Genomic DNA, 17,056 nt, shown 5'->3' with positions numbered 1-17,056 from the left:
ATGCCCAAAATATTTAAATTCAGTTGTTTCTTTTTTCTCCTAAGAGAAAAAAAATGACCTTTGTCATTTGTTCTTCCTGGCTCTTTGGCCGGCGGGGTCGTAGCCATGGTCTTTGGCAGGCCTCTGTGACGGCTTGCTCCCATAAGACGGCATATTGTGGCAGTCTGATGTCACAGAGGTGAAGACTGTTCACTTTACATCTGGGTCTAAAGGGGTGCTGATCTGCTGAGTTAAGGCCTTTTCAGAAAGCAGAGGACGAGGTGTCATTGGGCCCCTGCATGAATATGAAATAGCGGCGTCCATGATGTTGATTCACACTCCAGACAAATACTGTCAAAGCTAAGGCTAAACACACTTAGCATTTTTTGATTAGCACTCAGTGGGAGTAAGACGGGAGAAAGCTGCTGCGCTCAGTGATGTTTTGTTGTGATTACTAATGGCAGGGTTTGTGCAAATGATTGATGGCGAGCGGCCGTCAGCGATTCCAGTTATGATTCAGCTCCGCTTTACCGTGTTGCCAAACCAGGAGAGATTCTTTTTCAGTGACATGACTTTCCTCATTTTCAGCATTGTTTTTATGCCGTTTTAAGCTCAAGTATACAACTTTCACCACCGTATTTACCGTTGTAGAGAGAAAAGGGAAGGAAAACGATCATCTTTCAGTCTTTTTCTCGAGGCTCATCCTTTTTGTGGAATTTTCAGAGAAAAACCACATGAGGCCTTTTTCCACTTCCCTCCAACTTTAACCCTCCACGCCCCCACCTCTCGATTCCCGTAAGTCTGCAAGTTGGATAATGAGGAAATTGTCTTTTGGAGTGGCGGCAGTGTTGGCACACGTGGCAGCGAAAGTGTCAAAATAATAGAGAAAACAAAAAGGAGCTTTACTGAAACCTGTCCAGTTAAAAACAGACCTTGGGCAGTAGATATGGAAGGTTAGAGGTTAATGTCTGATCTCTGGTTTGGATGAGGACAGTGATGGTGTGCAACAACTCTCACTCAAAGACACGGACACAATGTAGCTTTGTGCTCACACATACATTAGTAGCTTGCGCACAAACACAATGGTAATGTGCATGTAGGCATTCGCACACACACACACACACACACACACACACACTCACAGCACTGGCCAGGTTAGTTCTGGCCTCCTCATGCAGAGTCTAGACAGGAAGCTGGTCCATGCCAGATTAGGGATTTTCTCCCTCACACCCTCACACCACTACACACACACAGACACAGACACACATGCACACACACATATGCACACACACACACACACACACATGGTTACACTGCTGACAGTCATCTTCTTTCAGTGTGTCTGTGTGTATTGTGTGCCTGGATGTGTGTCAGACGGAGGGAAAAAGAAAAAGAAAAGGGGAGGTAAAAACAGAGGCTTGGTGACAGAGCCCTGTGTGTTTGAAGGTTTGTGTGTTTATGTGCTTGTCTGTCTTTGTCTGAACGAGTCTCCCACAAAATAAAAAAAACAACAACTCAGGCACAAAGGAACCGATTCTGTGTCAAGAGCCTTTTTTTACTCTATTACTCATTTTTCGGTGACTTTCCAACCATTGAAATGATGAGTGTGAGGCGCAGTGTGAAAAGTTCAACTTGTCCTTCCCAGGTACAGGGGCGCACCGCATCCTGTAGTGCTTAGCTAAATTAAACCGAGCCCCTACTGTTCTCATCTGCTCACCTGTAGCACCTGCCAGGCCCGGCCATGACCTTTGAACCCACACAGATGGGTCTGCATAATAAGACACGGGCACACACGGCTAAGTGCCATCTTGGACATGTTTGACGGGTAGCTCTATAGAAGCAGGAAAGTCTGAATACTGAATGTATTGCAATGCTAATGTGTTGACCTTTCTGAGCAGGTGAGGGCGTGTGTGAATGTGTGTGTTTCTATATTTCTCTGTGTGGGTTTGACTGAGCTTTTCAGTGTAGATACAGATGCTAATAGAAGTGTGTGCTTACTGTACACAATCTTTGTCTCTCTGTGCGTTGTTGGCCTGAGGCCAGTGGCCCCTGTGCCCTGTGTATGGCAGGCTGGGCTGTACTTTTCACTCTAGCTGTATGAATATGCATGGCCTCCTGGCTGGTTAGACATGGATTATGAAGAGCTTTCTTAAAAATTGTACACTGAAACTGTAAAATGACTCCACCTTGTCTCCAAAATGTCTTTGAATTGGCTGTTGTCAAAGGAAGAAAACAATCGTTGTTCTTTAAGAAATGGTTCAGTTTGGGGTGAATTTTACAGTTTATTTTACCAGATACTTTTTTACGACCCTGTGAATTGTGAATGACAACTTCTGTTTTTAAGAGGAGCTGCTGTGATTCCATATCCCTCTACGAATTCAAATGAGCAGGTTTACACAGATAAAAAAAAGGTCAACAAAATGGTAAAATAAAGAGTACATTTCCCCCAAAACTGAACCACTTTTAGTCTGACAGTATATTTTATCCATCTCAGGCCTTTATTTTTGTTATCTTGAGATAACGAAATAATTAACCCATTATCATGAGAAAACAGAAGAAGTTACATCTCATTACTTACAGTATAATGTGTATCAGTGATCAGCATAGGCATCGGCATAGATTTGAGCCAAAATCAAATATCCTTATTTGAAATCAAGGGAGGGGAAGAAATTCTTAGAACCTGTGGAAAAACTTTAAATGGTTTGCTTTAAAAATCCCAAACATCATCTGTATGTCACGGTCCTCTCTGATGAATCTAATGAGTTGTTTTCTTGTCATAAATGCCCTTGTTTATCTCTGTAACAAAATAAATGTCATCATGAGAAAACAAGCTTTGTTAACTTGATAATGAAGAAGTTACTTTTTGATCTGGAGATAACCGCAATGAAAATTAAATGCCAGCATGGCTGCTCTCAGCTTCCGTACACATGTGTTCCACATGAAAACATTAGATAAATGCAAAAAAGAAAAAATAAATGAGGTGAGTGCTGCACTGAGCCAGGAGCAACAATGAATGTGGGGGTTAAAAATCAGGTGCTTAAGGATAAGGCCAAAAAAAAAAAAAAAAAACATTGACTCTCCAGCTTCCTTTAATGGAGGTCCATGTTACTGGTTAACATTCTATATGGGTGTTAATATTTAAACGCCCTGTGAAGGTTTATCTATAAGTTAATGCGTAGAGGATTGTTTTTATTATCAGAGTGCCTCAGCTTCTTTGTTAGACTCCATCACAAGTGAGCTGGACTGTCACTGTTTTTTTATTTCTGCTTTTACATGAAATATCTGCTGTTGACACAAAGCAATCCAAATCCTTTTTTCATTATATACGGTTTAAAGCCCTGTTTTTAGCTGTCATCTCCAGCCAAGTCCTTCTGCTCGACACCGCCTGAATATATGAGCATATTTACACCTTGTCTTTGAGAATATATGACGTATGTGCACTGGCCACTGCTGCATTAACAGTATATTTCATCCCCTTCTTGGTTCGGTCTGTGAAATGGTCCTCTTCATTTCCCACATGAGTGGTTTTCTTATCATCCAGGCCCCCTCTCGCCTGCCCCAGGTGCTGAGTTAAAGTCGATAAAACACCCAAATATTCTGTTAAACATGGACGGCCTCTGCCATGTGGCCGCTCCCTGCAATGCCTCTTGGGTAATTATGGTAATAACTCAACCGTCAGAGGCGAGGCCAGAGGCCCCGGGATGACGAGGTCAGACCAGAGAGCCTGAGACGAGAGAAGGAGCGGCGGCGGAGGAAGCGGGAGGTCAAGGTGAAGCGGGCGGGGCCCCCGCGTCGCTATCCCATAAACCCTTGCTGTCACATCAGAGGCCGCTGGATGTATGTGGACATTCCCTCTGATCTGTCCTCCTCAACAATCAAGATGCTGATGAGGGATGATGACAAGTGTTTGAGCAGCTCGGTTATTTGTGCGGCCTTGACTGACAGACGCCTGGCTGTGTGGCGGGCAAGAAGGTCAAAATGTGCCTCTGTTTGGACCGTCGGACCGACCGAAACTAGAGATTACTAATCGCTGTGAGACATTTTACTGCAAATACTGATGTGGTTTTGAGAAAACAGATTGGGCAGTCCACCTTATTATTATTATGTTTTTTTTCTGTCTTTTATTGAGACGGTCAGAAAATTGAGAACGGCACAGGACAAAATGTTCTGGCGGAATCTGATCCATTACGGGTACACGTGGTCCCAGAGACGGAGGTGTACACCATCACTTTCAGAAATTAAAACCGACTTCTTTGTATTCTCTGTATTGTCTGACCTCTCGCACACTCTGACGACAATCTGTTGTATGATGAATAACCGAGAAAGAAACGGAGCAGACTCAACTTTTGCATCAGTCGAGCCGTCTGTTCCTGTCCAGCTTTGAAAGAAATGTAAATGATTGACCTTTTTTTTTTTTACACCTTGTAGTTTTTATACCGAAACACAGAAAACATTATAGAGGAGAAGCTTTCAGATTAATGCTTTTTCAACTTCTTAACTTCTAAAGTCGGAGTTAGACAGTCAGCACATGTATGGAATGCTTATCTTCAAATTGCATATAAGTCTATTTGTCTTTAGATTTACAAATGTATTTCACCCGTCTGATTAACGCTCACATGCACCCTCATTACAGTATTTTATTACCTCCGCCGAGGAGGCTTTGTTTTCACCCGTGCCTGTTGTTGTGGTCTGTCTGTCAGCAGGTTTACATAAAAACTACTCAACCGATTTCAGTGAAACTTAGATGGAGGATGGGTGTCGGCCCAGAATAGACCCCATTAACTTTTGGTTTGGATCTGGATAAAGAGATCTATGCAGTAATGTTTTCACTTGCTTTAACACTGTTGTTCATTTCTCAGGGTATCATGCATGGATATTGATGAAAAAAGGTGTATGTAGGTGGCTGAATGTGTATGTTTTGATGAAGATGAGCTAAAATTATGGTTAAGCAGTTACGGATGGTTTAAAATTTAGAGTAGTACGGGGCTATCGAGTCTGATACTGGATTAGTCTTGATGAATTAAAGGGGAATGTTGAGCCGTGGCAGAGGAATTGTCTCTAAGCGCCACTCTGCTACTCTGAGCTCTGTTTGTTTTATGTTTTCACTTGTTTTTATTATAATGCTGACTGAGGTGAGACTAGATAGAAACAAGTTAAAGCACACAGTGACTCACTCGCCGTGTTTCGTGTGTGTGTGTCCGTGCGTGTGCGCTTGCGTGTGTGTGGCCAGAGCCTTTTCTTACATAACCTATATTTAGACTCAACGTTATGCTAGATGAACAATGACAGAAACACAATATTCCCCCATATTCTATCCAAATTCTGGTCGGGGGGGGGGGGCGGACCACAGGAAAATGTTACCATTCAATCACCATTTTGGCTTCTTCAGCATTTCTTCATTTCCTTGAACCTTAGATTTTCCCTTCTTGTGCTACTCCTTCATCACCCAGGCCAAGGCTTTTGTCGAGGTCATTCCAGTCTCTTTGCATAGAAATATCCTCCCTTAAAGTATAAATTTGATAGGAAGTGGAGAGAAGTGACAAGTGTAATAATTTCCAGTGACACACATCTCCATTCGGACCGAAGTTTAATGTAAAAGTGATCAGCGCCAGGGGCTATTATCGCAGGCATCCAGATGTCAGGGAAAATGAGAAAGCTGCATTCAGGGAAAGTGTGAGTAAAAATCTAACACCACATTGCAATGAATAACCCCATATGGCACCAGGAAGCTCTCCACTTAAGTCTAAACCAGTATTAGTATTGATAGATATGATCGCAGCCTTAATTTGCTCCATAGATCATAATTCTCAGGTATATTTTTTTCTGTTTTAAAGCATGAGCAAGTGCCAAGCCTTTGAATATCCCAGTTCAAACCCCATCAGTTTATTCCTGCCCCGCTTTATTGAACCCCCATTCGTGCTTACGTAGTTACATACTGTAGTTTATTCACTGCCATCCACCCCGCGGTTCATCGGGACCCCTGACCTGCAAACAACTATAAATATTTATTTGCGTCGGCTTGTCTAAAAATAACTGTATTACAATGGAGTGTCCTGGAAGAGGTCCAGGAGAGTTGTGCAGCGAGCAGTAGTCAGCATTCAGGGTCCGGCCTGCGTGTCCAGAGAGAGATAGGGCAGTGTCAAGAGGCAGACATATTGATAGCTTTGTGGTCAACAGGAAAAAAAGTCACTTAGCTGGGGATCCTTTGGGTCCAAGGATGTATTTCGGGAACACGCAGACGGAAACGAGGAGCACTTTTGGAGTGATGCACAGCGGTTCTCCAGTGACATCCATAAACACTATCCCCGTCCCTTTTTACAACATCAGAGTCTTGAATTTTAAATGGAAGCAGCGATTCCAAGGTTAGAAATATTATAAACTGTGGATCAGTCCAAGTGTGGACAGAATAGACTTGAGATATCCCCCTTGTATATTGATATTAGCAGCAGTTCAACAGCAATGGCTTAATCTATATATCATTTATATGCAATAGTCATCATTCGAGGTTTAGATGCAGGGACATGTGGGGGACTGATAACAGATGATGCATACATATAATTTGTGGTTGCTTGTACTTTTCAGCAACAATAATACTTATAGGCCTCATTCTATAAGCTCCACAGTGAAGAAACCCTGGTCCACAGTCCAGTTTTTGCCTTTCAGATCGAAATGAAACAGTTGATGAGGTCTAGTAAAGCACTGATCTTTCTTCAGATTGTTATATTAACAGATATGTAAGACCCAAAATGTGTAAGTGAACATGAAGGTTAAGTTGACATAGTTCTCCCAGCCTGAGCAGACATCTAGGTTTTTTTTTATTATTTACAATCCCTAATTTTTTCTAAGTGCTGTATCGTAGGTGTATCTTAAACGTGTCTTTATTTATTACTTACTTACATACAAACAGAGCAATTAGTTTGAACTGTAGGATAAGAAAGCTTCAGGTGAAAGTGTGGAAGTGCAGCAAAAGAACACACTTTACAAGTTGCTGTCTTGCCTTTTTTGTTTGATTTGAGACTAAAATATATCCAACCTACGGACATGTTGAGTCAGCTTACTGTTATGTTCACACACAGTTGCAGACCGTCTCATGTTTAGTTACACTCCGCTCACGGTCCAGCCCAAGCTCCAGCTTTACTTATAACTCCGGGAGACGAAATAATGTGGGACGACTGGATATCTCTATAAAACAGTTTAAACACTAATTAACTGATTCATTTGTGGTACAGTACTTAAGCTATGGGTTCAATTTGCATAATTAGAAATGTGTGATTTATTAAAACATCAGTCTGTGGAATCAGGATCAGAACGTGCATCCGTGATAGGATGGATTACCAGTATACGCACCAGATTCAAAAACTGGACTGGATTGGTCACAACTTCAGTTTTATAATAGTTTTACTATGTGGTCAAAAAACTATGCAGCTCAATTAGGTCCTGGACAGGTGAAAATGGTTGTTAAATGTTGTCAACTGCCTAAAACAGACATGAATGTATTTCTATGTAACACACAAGCAAAATAAAGTTGTACTTTCTAAGAATCTGTAAATTAGAAGAAGACAAATAGGCAGTAAATATCAACATATGAATTGTATTGATATAGCTGTGTGTTGGAAGGTGTTGCACAAGTCAGCTGGGACTCATCCTGTAACTGTAAGCAGTCATACTTGAGTAAAAGTAAAGATATTGTGTTAAAATGTAACTTTGGTAAAAACGTACTTGGTTACATTCCCTCACTGGCTGCAGTAACATTTGATGGGCACACTGAGTACTTTGACATGTGAAGAGTTAAACGATCCCAGAGCAACAGCTCAGACTGAAGCATGTCGGCTCAGAGACAAGCCGATTGAGGCTCAGCTCTGTGGCGGATTATTCTATTGTCTTCGTATTGTCTTCATTCTTTGTGCCAACGCTGTGTGCCAGTCAATATCAGACTGTCTGCCAGTCTGCTTCAGTATGAGACACCAGTCTCACTCCGCAACTTGTGCCTCTCCTCCCCAGTCCCTCCTTCACCCCCAGAATGCAATAAATGTCCGGCCATCATTTATTTTAATTCACTCCCCTCTTGCACAGATGAAATGGATTCGTAACCTTGTAGGACAAGGACGTGCATGCCGTCTGCCGTCAGTTGCTGAGTTATTCTCTATTCTTCTAGCATAGAAAGAGAGAGAGAGAGAGAGAGAGGGGAGAGAGGGAGAGGGAGAATGAGAGAGAGCGAGAAAGAGGCCCAATGATGAAGAGAAATAGTCTGGCATGCAAATTGCCGGCTGCCATGTCCAATGAGGAGGCCTGGCGGAGATTGTCACCGTAGAAACTCTGGACAGGGTTAACGAGGCTGAGGGAGCGACAGAGTTTAAAAAGACAGCAGCAGTGGCGGAGGAAGGGAGGGAAAAGAGTGTGAAAAAAAACTCAAGAGTGTGATTTATTTGCCAAATCAAGGCACGATGAGTGGATTATGGCTAGCCTAATGAGAAAGAGTGTTTAGGGGATAGCTAATTGGACGTGACCAAGGAGGAGAATGCTAAGAGTGGGTAGAGATGGGGATTGGGTGGTGTACGTCATTCGGCCAACAGTACTCTAACTCTGTGAAAGAGTGAGGACAGGTGTGTCGGGCTGCAATGGACGATCGATTCATCTGTGGATAATTCTCTCAATTAATTAGGCTATGAAATATTAAAAATTGACATTCAGAATTTATCAATCCATAGTGATGTCTTCGCTTTGCTTGATTTGTCTGACTGACAGCAAAAAAACTTAAATATGTTCGATTTACTTTCTTGTATCACACAGAAAAACAGCAAATCATCACATTTGACAGGCAGGAACTTGGGAATGTTTGGAAATGTTTTGCTTTAAAAAACGAATCAAACAATTTATTCAATTATCAAAACAGTCGAACGGATGAATGATTCTCTGTGATCGCTCTCCTCCTGCACGACACCCTATCTACGTTAAGTTTTAGTTTGTTTCTTTTTTAATCAGAACAAGATCATCTAATCAGTATCACATGAGCGTAAAGAGTTAATCATCATTTCCAGCACGGCACATATTGGATATGTGGCTGTTCCTTCCATCAGTGGGGTTTTTTTTTGCATTTATTTCTCCTTACTTGCTTCAACTATTTGTGTAATCATTTTGACATTTTTCGGCATCCCTTGCCTGTGTGCTCTCCTGTATGTGAATCAGATCTACAGATTACAGATCGACTCATAATACCTCATCATATTCCTGATTTCTGTGAATCGTGTTTGAGTTCAATAAATTAGGGAAAATCAAGAAAATCTATAAAACCGTCCTTTCTTTTCAGGTAATAAAATGCAGCCTGTGCTTCCTCTAGTCGGGTCATGACTAGACATCCAGCATGTAACGCCCACTAGAGGGTAGTATTTAACTACAGGCAGCATTTAAAATGTATTTAATTTCCTGCTATACATGCTCTATCCATTGCCTGCATGTCTGTTTAGTTTAGTTAAGGTTACATTTTTGTTTCCATATGTCTCTTAAAGTGTTTACGCCTGGATTTAACAGCTCACGGAGGTGCGGTCGACCTTTGTTTGAGTCAAAATGATTTGATAAACAAATCCTCCACTTTATTCATTTCACTTATCCCTAATGTTTGGAGTGTAGCGGCTCCTAATCGAGTCAGAGTCTCAACATGATGTCCGGTAAACAACAGTGAAGCAGCGCAGGGTTCTTTGTCAGAAACAAAACTACTTCACCTAAAACTATCGCCTGCCGAACGATGCGCATATTTTCTTCTTGTGATCATGTCGATACATTACATCGCAAAGCCACATTTTTTGGTAAATTTTCCTGACAAAAAAAAATCACAAAATTGAACAAGTTGTTGTGAATTTAAGTAGACGAATAGCCTAAATTTTAAAATGAATTGCATGGATCTGGAAAGAGTAATTTAGTAAGAGGCAGCAATTTATTTGACGTATTTTAAGAAACATGATCCAATTATTGTCACTACCTGCTGCTTTTAGTTAAATGCAAAGATTTTTTAACAGGATTTGGTTTAAGCTTTGGACATATGCCATTGCTCATTCTTCCTTTGTACAAAATAGTACACACTTTTTGATTTAGTAGATATTATTTCTGCCTTCTTAGACCTAAATTACACAAGAACCTTTTGAATTTTATTCAGCATTTGATTTCCACACAAATAGTTAATTAAATCATCCTCTCACTGCTCAACATTTTAAAGCCGCCAGTTTCCTTTTCTTTCCGCTGAATGTACATCCTCTTAGCGATGACATTTCCTTTGTGTGTCCACTGAAGTCCTTGGAGATGTTTATGTTGCATCCATTTGATCGCCGCAGCGTCTCCCTCATTTCATGAGTGCAGCGGCATGCACATTCGAAATGGGTTGGGACACAAATGGGATTAATGCTTGCGAGACATCTCCTAAAGCGTTTCCACCTGTAATGTTGTTTGCAGACGCACTAAATGAGACGTCTCAGCAGGAGCGAACGTCTCCGTATGCAGAGCTAACTGAGGGAGGCCCGCGCCAGGCTGCACTGTGACCCTCCTGATGCAGCTCCTACGTTCTGGCTCCAATTTCGACAGGACACAGCATATAGGGAAAGAGACAACATGGGAAATGTGATTACACGGTTGCCTAATGTAAGGGAATCTCATTTGTTTTGTCGGCCGTTTGATTGTTCCTCTCTGCGCCGGCAAATTCAGGAAAATACAATGCAGATGTGGATGAGGGCGAGCAGTCACTCTCACCACCCGATCTGAGGAAGCGTGTTTTGACATTGAAAACCTCAAACTGTCAGGAAAAAAAAAAAACATTTTAAACAAAGCTACTGTGGATTTACACAGGATCTTGACACACAGACGTATGAACACACACATCGGTCTAGAAACAATGACAAGTCAGGGATTCTTTTTTCCTTTTCTCGCGCAGTGCAAAAATACGTCATGCTCTAAACATAGCTGTAAAAAAAAATCAAATCTAAAAACTGGTCTCAGGGAGAGCAGACTGTGGCCACAGTGCAGGATTATGACGTAAGGTGTCTATTAAAGGAAAAGACTTTCCTAACCAAGATGAATGAGTGATATCGAGCTCTGGCATGACAAACGAGGGCTGAAGTGTCGCAAGTGTTTTATGACGGCCCCTAGGGTCCTTATCTCCCATAACCCCTGACCCCTCGACCTTTTTAAACCACAAGGGTGATTACAAGTGGCCGGCCAATGGAATAACTGCTATACTATGGTGCCGCTCGACACAACCTCACAATGTGGTGGAGCCAGTAACTTCTTATCATAATAGAACTGCGAAGACTCGACGATTATCATCTCCCACTATTTTGCTAATGTATTAATCATTTTGAGTGATTCTCTAAGTAAAAAAGTCAAACTTTTTTTGTTCCAACTTCTTATATGTGAATTTTTTCTGGTTTCTTTCCTCATTTGTGACAGTTAACTGAACAAGGGCATCACGTTGTGTGGCAGCAAGGATCAGAAACAAAAATACGTTTTTTCTTCAACAATTTTAGGCAATTTAATGGCCGGATCATATGTGGTCAGACAACATAATTATTGTATGGATATGTTATATTATGTATACAGATTTCAGTATATGCTGATCACATCTATTATCTTATGAACAATAACCTTTTCCTGCACATGTTGTTAAAAAATGTTCAGAATCAGTTGCAGACCGTTTACACTGCAGGTACTGATGGAGAGCAAAGCATTTGTTCTCATTTGTTAGTTAACATCACTTGATGTAAGATATTTTTCAGAACATTTTAAACAAATTATGCTTTTAAAATTTCAAACATTGTGGGCTTTGGGAAACTACACTTTTTTCCATTTTCTCACATTTCATAAACACTAATCAGTAAAAAAAACGAATCTACAATAAACATGATAGTTAGTTGCAGCCCTATTTTATAGTACTATATAGAATTAGTATCATAGGTACATTGACTGGAAAGCAGATCAACTTTTGTGATATAAAACCATGATGCACATCAGCTATTTTGCAGACAGAAAAGACAGATTTGGTCATTACGTACGAAGTTCACTTAATGTACTTATAATTTAGACAAGTTGCCTCGGCTTAAAGTAAGAAGACACTAAAAAAACAAGTCAAAATTGAGGACAATTTAATTTATAAGATTTAATATTGTCCAAATGAATATTGTGTTTATTAAAGGAGCCATTTGAAACTGAATCACATTCTCAGAGAACCAAATTGTATTTTAAATGCTGCTAAAATGTGTGAAACTTTGAGCCCACAAACCAGGACGACAGTGTGAAAAGTGGCGGGTAGCTCTTAGTTACCCTCACCGACATTTTTAACATTAAAAAAAGGATGCTTGTTTTTTTGTAAAAAGCATCGTTTCACGAGGAAAACACGACACCTGCAAAAAAGTTTGATATGAAGTTTAAACGTGTACATTAGTAAAATAATAATTTAAACCGGCGTTTCTCTGCTGCATATGATGTGTGCACACATGACTTCTGTTATCAGGGGACCGTGAGGTGGATGTGGGATGCGACGTGTCCCGTCTGCTGCTGCCTTAACCGGTCAGCAGAGCGATGAGCAGAGGTCTCACTCACTGCTCACCCTCCACACCTGTCATGTCACCAACTATGATATCTGTTCCCCGTGGGACGCATAACTGCCTAACACTGGCATTTTTCACTGAAGGCTCTGACAGTCAACAGCAGCACTGACGGTTAAAACCCCGGGGCAGGTTGTAGTTTATCGAACGGCACTGAGGTGAAAGAGCAGCTGTGTAAAGTGGAGTGGGGATGAGTAGATTTTTTCCAGCCTTTGGGTATCATTTTAGGATACATGTAAGAGTTCTGTAAAGGTGTGATCTCATTGCCGCAAGAGCACAAGAGATAAATACATCGGGTTGACTTTTGCCCTGCTGCAGCTCATGATTAGTTGTTTGTTTACTGACAGGGTGAATTTTGGGTGAGGACAGGTAATTGATGTACACATGTGCTCCAAGCGAAGCCAGCTCCTGGAGATGTACATCACTTTTGTCCGTAACATTGCAGTCCGAGATTAGTGCAGGGGTCCCCGGGGTCTCGCTCGTCACTCCATTTCCTAAATTGACAGCTGGAGAAACTCTATTCCACCGGACGTGATAAACGACACTGGGCGTTGGAGGAGTGTGTCGCAGAAGAGAGAAAGGAGTGATAAATGGGGGAGGTTGGGAGGAATCAGGGCAGATGAAAGTTGTTGGGCACTGAGAAATGACTGACAGCTCATTATGAAAATCCGAGAGGGGAGTCTAACTTGTTCAGGCCGAAACCATCTCCCGTGTTTTCTTTTCTTTTTATTGACTCAAACACACTGAATTCACGAAGGTCTACTTATATTGAGGCCTTTAATTGTCTGTGACTGAGTTCTTACCAGCTGTTGAGAGAGCCACAGATAACAAATTCAGGAAGATTCCAGGCAACAACAAATACTGAAATGTAGATTTAAACATTGCACATGCTCCCTGATACTAAAGCTGTTTCTCCTGTTTATGTACTATATCTGTTTTTTTTTTATTACTTGCTATTCAGAAAACCAACAGCGGGTGTTTTCCAGACCACGTGTTGACCCCATGGTTTTAAAAATAAGGAAGTATTATTTTTGATGGATATATTATTATATATATATAATTCCAGGAGAAAATTTTACCTCATTTTCAGATGCTCTTTTGTTCAATTTCTGACCTCGGGCACATTTGCACCAGACATAGGTTACTATTTTGGCGTGACACCGAAATTTCCTGTCATTTTTCCTTATTCTCTACAGTATAACCCCTTTGTCATTTACGTTTATAGCCTATATAAAGCTATAAGTCACCCATCAGGACATTAGAAAGCTCAAGAGAACCCTCGAGACTGCCAGTTGGCATTGCTTTATTGGGTATTTTCCCTCAGTACTCTTACCAGCTTCTTGCAACCTCACTCAATTTAGTTGTTTTAGCCCCCTATGGCCGTGTTGCTGATTTTGAATAAGTGCTCAGGGCAAGAGGGGTCAGCTGCAATTTCAGCCGTAGCTAAACTGGTCTATTCTAATGTGAGATCTGAGGTGACTTTGACTTTTGATTAATGACAGTTCTCCAAAGGACATATCACCGGGAAAACTTTCCACAGCACGAAAATCACTTCCAGTAAAAGAAGAAAACATCTATATCTTTATGCATACAGAATTCGGCACTGACTGACTTGCATTCAATGTGAAATAATACCCAGGTGCCGTTACAGGAGGCAAACACTGAAAGTGTTTGTTATTAAAATATTTGTACTTCTTGGGCCCCAAAGGCCCACTATGCCTTTCTCACTTATGCATATTTCCATTATAGTGACATCAAGCAAACAGAGAAATGCTGCTGCTGCTGCCGCCGCCTCTCTACTCTGCTCTTCTCTCTCTCGAGTGCTTCTCTCACAGGCTGTGAAAACAGCAGCCCCAGGGAGTATTCGTATCCCATGAGCCCTTGGGGCAGAAGGCCTGAGGACACGCTATGGGGATGTATTGAGGGGTGTTGTGGGAGCGAGGAGAGCTGCACATCTCAATATGAATACTATAGATAAATGTAAAGAAGATACAAGATGAACAGAATGGGCCCATTTGGGATTTTAGCAAAAGAGATTCAGAGATAATGAGAGCAAGCAGAACCAGCAAATGATACATAGATGAGCTACTAGAGTTTGACTGGTGAAACACTGGAAAATGACACATTTTTAAATTAGTAGAGATGAATAGACTGTTTAACACATTTAAAGGCTTTCAGCATATTAGAAAATGCCAAAACATCCCATGACAAGGCCTTTTATCACTGACAAACAAGAGATCATGTCCTCACTGATATTGTATATTGTACATTGTGTGTTATATGCCATATAGTGACATCAATCAATGGCTTGTTATGACATTGTGAAGTTATGATCTCATAAATATGCATAAGATTGAATGGTGTCTCTTAATAAAAATACCATGAAAAATGAAGTGAAGCAGCTGAAACACAAAAATAATTTATGATTTAAAAAAGATATACATACAGTATATTATAGTTGAATACTTAGTTTTTACTAGATGTTCACTAGTCGATATTCAAGAGATATTAAATTTACCAACATATTCCTGTCAATGTTGAGTTGAACTCACTTCCCATCTGCTGCGTCTCACCCGCTGTGCGTGCGTTGTTTGTGATGCAGACCGGTAGCTTCAGTAAAAGTTCGACTGTTGGATTGTGGGACAAAGGTCTGTGTGTCTGTACTCTCCTGTATGATCTTATTATCTGTCAGCCAATTTAACAGAGAGGCCTTTGGGGAGTGACAATGAGGATGTAGGGGAGGAGGAGGGGACGCCCTCACACACACACAGCTGCACATACACACCTCTGCTCTAATTCACACTGACCTCTGCGGCCTCTCCACAATGCCTGTTTTCGTATTTGATAGAAAAATCGATAGCCTTGCTGGCAGAGAACAACCCCGATGAAGAATTAAAACAAGGAAAGTGTTGGTCGCGGTCAATCATTTTTCTGTCCACTAACACCACAGTTACTGATGCTATGATGAATAAAGGTTGTCTGCCTTTCAGAAGCTTGTCATCATGAAGCGGGACGAGATGAAACTCAGACGTACGTAGATGTAATAATGACATTTGGGTCCATCCAGGGATTCAGTTTAAAACTGAAGTTTTTCGACATTTGACAAAAAGACCTTGGAAAGGAGAATAAAAGGATTTTGGTAATGGAATATACTGACACTTTTTTAAATGTTGAGCCATTAAGGTATTACATTTTTCTTCAAAGCTGTGAATCATCTTCATCAAACTGTGCAAGCTGTGCTGAAATTAAAGCACACGGTTACAATACTATTTCTCTCTTGTTATGCAGATGATACTCAACTATACTCTTTGACAAAAACGTATTGTTACAGATTTAATTTTCTCTCATTTCTGACTTCTCCACTCGGAGGTTACTTGGATATCTCTTCCTAATGGGAAACCACACACTTCTAATATTGAAATCATATTTGCTTCTACTAACCTGGGTTTTGGTGCACAGTAGTAGAGCCATAATGACATTGTAATTTAACTTCATGTCGTCTTCTAGATCACTGCTGTAACTATTTTAATCTATTCTGCATTTTTAACTTATACTTAGTTTTAACTTTGTGAATTGTAATAATCCAAAAACCACATATCAGCTGATACTAATGAGAGATTGTTGTTATGCGTCCTGTCTGTTTTCTTTTGTCTCTGTACGAAGATACAAATAGAGTCGAAAATTTTACAGGGGAAAAATAATCTTGTCAGTGCTCTTTGGTGCTCTCTGGGGAATTCTCCTTAAAAAAATAGACGGTAGCCCTTTTTAGATAGAAAAGGTGGCACATTTGCTCCAAGGTAAGGGCGGCAATGTGCCGGCCTGTCTTTCTAAAACAGAGGCGTAATATTCCTCCTTTACCAAAAGCCGCCACCAAGGTAGGCGTAAACATGTGACGTGACGTAAAGCCCGAAGTTCGGCTGTGAACAGTGGCAACGAATTTGTCTTCAAAATAAGAGCTTTACATTGCACCCCATTTGAATTAAGAACTGGGTTCTTAGCGGGGGGCTTTTAATTTGAAAGTAGCAACCGTTTCTAGCTTGCCGCGACAACAACAAGCGGACACACAACCAAACAGCTACAGAGACCGAGGAGACGCTAGCATCTCCTGGATCTCAGCGGCTGTCCAGTTGCTCATCTTAATCTCCGCGGATGAAGTGATGGACTGGCTGTGATCAGCTGTGTCTTGGTTTTAAAACTCCCCGGCTGTGGGTCGCACAACAGTGCAGGTCATCGACACCTCTGCCCATGTTATGCAGGGGCCGGCACATTGACGCCTTGGACGTAGATAGCAGACGAGGCGGAAATAAGTGTACCCTCCGAGGCGGCAAGCCGGCGGACCAAAACAGACCCCCAATTTGCCGGCCTCTGTCTAAAACCGCGGACCTAGCCACCAAAAGGACGGGCAAATTGGCGGCTTGCTGCCCTGTCTAAAAATGGCTAGTGACAAATGCAATTGTCCATAAATGCAAAATGCTGTCCCCTGTTTATAT

The sequence above is a fragment of the Sparus aurata genome, chromosome 22 (assembly GCF_900880675.1).
Source record: "Sparus aurata chromosome 22, fSpaAur1.1, whole genome shotgun sequence".
Classification (NCBI taxonomy): Eukaryota; Metazoa; Chordata; class Actinopteri; order Spariformes; family Sparidae; genus Sparus; species Sparus aurata.
This window is presented reverse-complemented; position numbering follows the sequence as displayed.